The sequence below is a fragment of the Primulina eburnea genome, chromosome 1 (genome assembly GCF_022965805.1).
Source record: "Primulina eburnea isolate SZY01 chromosome 1, ASM2296580v1, whole genome shotgun sequence".
Lineage (NCBI taxonomy): Eukaryota > Viridiplantae > Streptophyta > Magnoliopsida > Lamiales > Gesneriaceae > Primulina > Primulina eburnea.
In genome coordinates this window covers 61,987,727-61,995,861 of record NC_133101.1, presented here as the reverse complement: position 1 = coordinate 61,995,861, position 8,135 = coordinate 61,987,727, and the positions used below count along the sequence as shown (strand labels likewise).

Below are 8,135 nucleotides of genomic sequence, written 5' to 3'. Positions count from 1 at the left end.
ATGTGTTGGCATTGTACTGTTGTTTGATTTGATTCTCGTTTGAATCATATAAAAAGTAGTAATCGAAGAATTTGGTGATCCCCACCGCGTAAGGGTCCTATCATATATTTGGGATTCCCTCACATATCCAGTCGAATTCACACAGTGTCCACACACACTATATGATAATCGTAGCAAGAATAGAGTAGAAGAAGAATTTGCACGCGACTGAATTTTGGTAAACGAAAAATGCATAACCGAAAAATAAAACTTTAAAACAAGCTCACATATACCGAAAAATCATCCGCCTTCTAAATTTTCTTACGCCTTAATTAACCGTTGGATCGGGTTTACAATTTTACAGTAAATTCATAAGTACGTAAAATACATTATGAACGGTGGAGATCGGGTTTGAAAGTCTTTTTAAACTGCTTATGGGCAAAAAATCCTAGGTATGTTGTTCCCACATAAAATTTGAGCAGTTTTCTTGCGAAAACTATAAACGTAAAACTAACCGTTGGATTTTGCAGAAATTTGGATATTTTATTCAAAACATATGAAATAATATTTTGAAATGTGGAGATCGAATTCTGAGCACCCGAGCGAGAGAAATAATTTTCTGAATTTGGACAAAATTTTGATGACTGCAGCATAATTTTGGGGAGCAAAATAATCAGCATTTGGAGAGCAATTTTCGAAAATTTGAAGTGTTTAGAATGGTGTAAATTTTGAATGGTATATAGTGGTATTTATAGGGGTGATGTGAAAATCTTACCATAATTCGGTTGATATTATTCCACAATTTGGAGATGTTTTTTCCATAAATTTCGAGATACTCATTCTATAAATATTGATATGTTTTTTTGTTGAGAAAAGCTGCCTTGTATGTAATATTTCTTTCCAAATTTGATTGATATCCAACCTTATTTCGAAATTATTACATGATTTGTACTGAATTTTGAATTTCATGTATTTATTGGTTTGAAATTTCATATATCATGTATCATTTAATATTTTCGAATGTATTATTTTTACAATAATAATAACTCGAAAAAAAATTCTTATACGGGCCGCGGAAGACTTGGAAGGCCGCGGAAGACTTGGAAGGCCGTGGTGTGTAATTTTGTTCGTTGTTAATTTAAAGTTATCTATAAATATTAACTATTGATCTTTCTTTTATGCTAATTCCATTGATCTTAATTGGTTTATGTAGGTGATGATTTATTTAAAGAAGGTGTTGTTGGCAGTTTGGAATCGCACAGGGTGACGGTAAGTGCGAATTTTTTTTTCTAAAATAAAAATTATCGAATGTCAAGCAAGTTCACAGTAGATTACTTGAGCTTTGTTGCAGTGTGCTTGATCGGATGACTGGAGGTGCCGATTGAAGGAGCGTGTTTTGAAAATAGTGTTGAGTTGGTGGTTGTATCAAACTCTATTAATTTTGTTTGATGCATGTGATGTGGATTTGATTGTGATCAAACTCTATCGGGGTTGGTTTTTATTTGTAGTTTTATTGCATGGATTTGACAAATTCGAATTATGGCATTTGTTGGCATTGCACTGTTGTTTGAATTGATTCTCGTTTGAATCTATAAAGAGTAATAATCGAAGAATTTGGTGATCAATTTGGTTAATGATTCTTAACTATATTCTCTTTAAAAACAACAAAAACCAAAATAATAAAAGCCAAATTTTTATTGCCACTTTGAGATAGACAACCTTGTAAGCGCATGTCAATCATTAGGAACGAGAATATGAATCCAAAGATATCCGCTAGCTGGGCAACGTAACTAATGCTTGACATGCATAGCTCATTGGGGAGACGAGGCATACACTTGGGAACAAATTCTATTTTCTTGTTGGATTTACAATACAAAATCACTACGTAAAGAGCTAGTCCTTACTCTTCATGTAGGGCTGGCTCTGACCTTTCGGCTAGTTCCTCTTTTTGAGAGCCCAAGGCACCTCATCTAAATAACAAACATATAATAAATTTAATTGTAGTGTGAAATTTCTTAAATATTTAAAAGCACAAAAACCTCAAAATTATAATTTACAACACAGTCAATGAAAGATTTATTTGCTACTCTATTGTCATCGGATAATATCAGTCTACCTGAAGTATTTTGGAAGTCATGTAGACATATTTGTTGGATGGTATTTTATACAAACAACGTAACTTGCAGCAACATCAAGGTATGTACCAATATATTATTGTATTGTTTGTAATTTATATTTTTGCAAGCTACATATATTTATATATTTTAATTTCTTTCTATTGTAGAATTGGAATTGAATGAGAATGAAATTAAAAGTCACGCGTTGGTAGAAATTGAGAATTTATTACGAAGATATGGAAAGAGTATGTGGATTTCAATCAATTTCATTTCCAAATGATCAATATTTTCAATTTTCGTGAAATAACTTAATACATGATGAGTTGCATTTGATATAAGAGCACTGTTGAGAGAATATCATAATATCCTCAATAATTTGAAAAATGAGCAACATCAAGTATATGATACGATTATAGTTGTTGTTGATTCAAATATAGGAGGGATTTCTTTGTATATGAAGATAAAAGTAATGGCAAAACATTTATTTAGAAAACTCTGTCTGCATGCTTGAGATCAAATGGAGAAATTGTTTTGATTGTGGCACTCAGTGGTATATCATCTCATCTCCTCCTTGGTGGAAGAATCGTTCATTCTCACTTTGCAATTCTATGTATTCTTAATGAGAAATTAACATGCAAAATCAAGCAAAAAAGTCCTCTTACAGAACTTACAATAAAATCTAAACTTGTCAATTGATGTGAGACTCCAATGACGCATATGTTTTGTTTTGAAGCTTTGGATAAAAAAATGAAAGATATACTGAGATTTGTCAATCCTTCATCTGCTTTTTGGTGGGAAAAAATTTGTTTTCAATGGTGATTTTCGACAAATATTGTCAATTATTCCAAAATATGGTAGACATGATATTGTTCTTGCCACTATTAATTCACCGTACTCTTGAAGACATTGCAAAGTTTTGATATTGACAAAAAAACATGCCACTACAGAATTTGAGTTCTGATAAAAAAATATGCTGAAATGAGACAATTTTCGGATTGGATTGCTAATTTAGGGGATGGAAAAATTGAACAAACAAATGATAGTTATGCAGCAATTGATATTCTCGATGAACTTTTGCTGAAAGATTACAATAATTTTATTGCAACAATTGTTGAGAGCACATATCCGTTGTTTGACAATATTTCCAGTGATGTAATATATTTGCAGCAAAGATCTATATTGGCCTTGACTCTAGATATCGTTCAGTTCATAAATAAATACATAATTTTTATGAACTATTCAGAGGAAATATTGTATCTTAGTTCTGATACAACGTATCATTCAGATAAAATGTTGATATATTGCATAATGTGCATATCCTAGAGTTCTTAAATGCAATTATTTGTTCTGAAGTACGAAATCAAGATTTAAACTTCAAGATAAGAACTCCGGTTATGCTGTTGTGTAACATAGATCATTCATTTCGACTTGCAATGGAACTAAGCCGATTTTGATGAAGGTGATGTTTTGAAAGGAAATATTTTGACGGTAAGCAATGTGAGTCATAAATTTATTATTCCAAAATTGTCATTGGTTCTTTCTGATTAAAGAATTCTTTTCTTCTTTTGATTGTATCACGTACAATGATAATCAACACAAGTCAAAATCAATCTTTTAACTTCTATAGTTCACGTAGTAAATATTCTAAATTTATTTTTTATACTTCATTTTAGTCGCTCCAAAAAAATTTATTCAAATTAATTCCATACAACCCAAAACCCTTTTTTTTTTAACTCGTCCAAACATCTGTGAGGGCTTTTAGGTTCCCTGATTGCATTCGGAGGTCGTTGTTTGTGGAGTAGAATTCTAAATGTTGACGAAGTTGGAGACGAAGAGTGAGTGTGTGAGAGGTTTGAGTTTTCACAGGAAGAGGCCATGGATCTTGGCGAGTCTCGACAGCGGTGTGATCCAACTCTGGGATTATTACACGGCCACTCTAATTCATCGATTTCACGACCATCATGGACCCGTTCGTGGTGTTCATTTTCATGATTCACCCCTGCTTTTTGTATCTGGAGGTCTATTTATTTATATTTTTGTTATTTTCTTATGTATTTATATGTCCAACAAGATTTACGATTGATTTCATGTAATTAAATTTCTTCTGGATCTGATTTTTGATGCGGTGGGCAAGATCACTTTTTTCCCCAATTGGATTGTGGGGATAGATATATGTTTTTGGCATTTTTTGTGGTGAATTTGGGTGCCACAGTTATCTTGGCCTGTGTTTTATTTTTCCTCTCTTATCTGAGGATATATTTTAATGAGATATAAAAAAAGATACCTGGTTTTTCTATGGTGGCCTATGATTTTATTTTATGTTGCCTCATAAGAGGGTTTTTACGAAATATTAATAAAAGGTCTGCTTAATCTTTTTCTATTTTATGATTGCTGGGAATTGTTGATTGGTGGAGTGGAGCTTGGTTCGATCTGAGGCAAAAGGTCTGTTTATAATTTAGATATATTGTCACCTTATCGATGTAACCGTCGTTTGGAAAAATTGTAATTACCTTGGAGTGAGTGATACATTTTATAAGTTTGATGGAAAGTTTGATGGTCCAAATTTCATCAGCATCACTATGTTATTTCCTATTGTGGTTTTTAGATATATCTAAGTTAGTATATGATAATCTTTCTTGTTATTAAGTTGTTATCTCATTGATAATTTGGTTTTCGGGATCTGTGATTGAACTCAATTTCGATCAAGATTATAGAATATAATGTTGAAAATGTTTGTGTGTTGCTTTTAATCGGCTTATGTCTCTAATTTTTATTCTACACTTGTATTGAGATGCATCATTCTTGTTTATACCAAAATATTGATTTTTCAGGCGACGATTTCAAAATCAAGGTGTGGAATTACAGATTACGTAGGTGTCTGTTTACTCTTCTTGGTCATCTTGATTATATCCGAACAGTTCAATTTCATCACGAGTATCACTGGATTGTCAGTGCAAGTGATGATCGGACAATTAGAATATGGGATTGGCAGTCCCGAACTTGCCTTTATGAGTTGAATGGGCACCGTGATGCTGTGACATGTGCATCGTTCCACTCCAAAGAAGGCTTACTTGTTTCAGCATCCTCAGACTGTCATGTCTGTGTTTGGGATGTCAGTGTCATACTGCAACATACAGTCAACGTCAAGGGTGCTGATCCTTGCATAGGTTATTTTTTAGGCTGTTGTCCCATGACTAAGTGGGCTTGTTTCCATCCTACTCTTCCTGTCGTTGTTTATACAGATGCCTGCCAAATTAAAATTGGTTGCCTGAAAGGTATGGGCCATTGCTCTTTGATTGTTGTAGCCTTGAAGTACCTTTTAGAATGACACATGCCGATGCATAAATACATATTAGTGTAGAGTGTAGACATTCATGCAGTGCTCGACATTGTGTTCATCTGTAGCATAAAAAAGTGGTTGACACCTCTCTCGAAATCTTCTACCTTTCATTATCGTTTTTCTAGCCTTTTTGCTATAAGCTAGTGCTAAGGTTTCTGATATGTGCCATTTCTGGATCGTCGTTTTTACAAAATTATATGTTTGCTGAAGTTTCATAGGGAGCTCCAAAAGGAAGGTGGATTTCCGATTTACATGTTATCAATTAATGAGAAAGCATGTAGAGCAGCTAGAGATTGGTGGACTTGGCTATGCTATGTATCAAATTTGGTTAAGTTGTTTATTTGGATGATCGTCAGCTACATTTTAGCACATCGACGATGTGAATTTTTTTTCCCAGAACTCATCCTTTATCTGTGTTGGTGGCAGAATGCTGCCATCCATTAAAACCTGAAGAAAATTTTAATTTCTCTGATCAAAGAGAGTGGGATCCTTTTTCCTTGCTAATATTACCAGGATACTGAATCTAGCTTCACTAGATTTTCATGGAACATGCCTATTGTGAATTCCTTCTATCAGATTTATTTTTCTCATTGAGCATATCTCATGATCTTGGATTGCTTTAGTTGCATAAGTCATAAGTTTCAGAATTGAGGGGCTGTTATGTGATTTATTTGGTCTAAGGTGTGGAGAGAAGGGAGATGGACCTATTAACAGGGCACATGAATGACGTGTCCTGTGTTTTATTTCATGGAAGACTGGATGTCATTATTTCAAGTTCTGAAGACAAGAGTATCAAAATTTGGGATGCAACAAAAGGAATTTGCCTGCATACTTTTAGTAAGGAGCTTTGCCAGATCCGGATCCTATCATTACACCCTGAGCTAAATCTTTTGGCTGCTGGTCATGATAGTGGCATGATTGTTTTTAAGTTGGAGAGAGAACGTCTTGCCTTTTCTGTTAGCCGTGATTCGGTGATCTTTGTCAAGGATAGATTTCTCCGCGTCTTTGACTATTCAACTCATAAAGATGTTCGACTGACACCAATCCTCCGACCTGGTTCGCATACTTTGAATCAAGGGCCTCGAACTCTGTCTTACTGTCCTACAGGGAATGCTGTTTTGGTTTTGTCGGATGTGGATGGGGGATCATATGAGCTCTATATTATTCGGAAAGACAGCTATGGTGGAGGGAATACAGTTCAAGAGGCAAAAAGAGGTGTTGGGGGGTCAGCAGTGTTTGTTACCAGAAATAGGTTTGCTGTGATTGAGAAGTGTGGCAATCAAGTCTTGGTCAAGAACCTGGAAAATAGAATAGTGAAAAAGAGCGTTCTTCCAATTGCCACTGATGCTATATTCTATGCGGGCACTGGAAATCTACTCTGTAGGGCAGAGGATAGGGTAGTCAAATTTGATCTCCAACAAAGGAATGTTGTTGGGCATATTCAAAATCCTGTAGTTAGGTATGTGGTTTGGTCTCCAGATATGGCTTCTGTTGCGTTACTGAGCAAACACTCCATTGTTATTGCTGATACAAAGCTTGTGCCCCGCTGCACTCTTCGCGAGACCATACATGTCAAGAGTGGAGCATGGGATGAGAATGGAATCTTCTTCTATACAACACTGACACATATCAAGTATTGCCTTCCTAATGGGGACAGCGGAATTATCAAGACATTGGATGCTCCAGTATATATCACGAAAATATATGAGAACTCAATATTTCACTTGAATCGGGAGGGGGAAAACCGTCATATCTTTATTGATTCAACTGAGTAAATTTTCGAGCTGTCCTTACTGGGAAAGAGATTTGACCTAGCGATAAATATGATGAAAAACTCAAAACTATGTGGACAGGCCATAAATGCTTATATGCTGCAAAAGGGCTTCCCGCAGAGCGCTCTTTGTTTTGTGAAGGATGAAAGTACCCGCTTTAACTTAGCCCTTGAAAACGGTAATATTGAGAATGCCATTGAATCAGCAAAAATGGTTGATGAAAAAAATCACTGGTACAGACTAGGAACGGAGGCACTTCGTCAAGGAAATACGGGGATTGTTGAATATGCACACCAGAAGATAAAAAACTTTGAGAGACTATCTTTTCATTACCTGATAACTGGTAAATTGCATAAATTATCCAAAATGACGAGAATTTCTGAGGTCAAGAATGATGTGATGAGACAATTTCATGTTACATTGAATCTTGGAGATATCAGGGAGCGTGTCAAGATTCTGGAGAATGCAGGTCATCTGCCACTTGCATATATCACAGCCACTGTGCACGGGCTCCATGATATTGCAGATCGTATAGCTGTGGAACTTGGAGATAGTATTTCGCATTTGCCCAAGGTGAAGAGACCTTCACTGTTGACCCGAATCCGGTATTATGTGCAGGAAAATGGCCTTTGTTAACGGTTCCTTGATGATAGTGGACACAAGGATTATGAAGATGCCGACAGGGCTGAGGGTTTTGATATTGATGAGATGGATACGAGGATTATGAAGGCCAATTTGGACAAGGGGACTACTTACTAAAAAAAATCTATTTAAGTTGATTTTGTATTCTCTTGTATAATATTAAATTAAATTTTTTGACATGTGTATTTAGTAAATCCTCTTTCCGGAACTTTACCCGACCTACCCAATTCATTCCATTCTCTTTCTTATTATTATTAATTTTTTCTTTTTCATTTTTCCACCATT

General features: G+C 35.1%; 1 pseudogene; it reads left to right on the top strand.

The window, feature by feature from the left end:
- The first annotated feature begins 3,792 nt into the window (after positions 1 to 3,792).
- Positions 3,793 to 8,086, top strand: LOC140838289 (coatomer subunit alpha-1-like; annotated as a pseudogene).
- Positions 8,087 to 8,135: the final 49 nt, after the last annotated feature.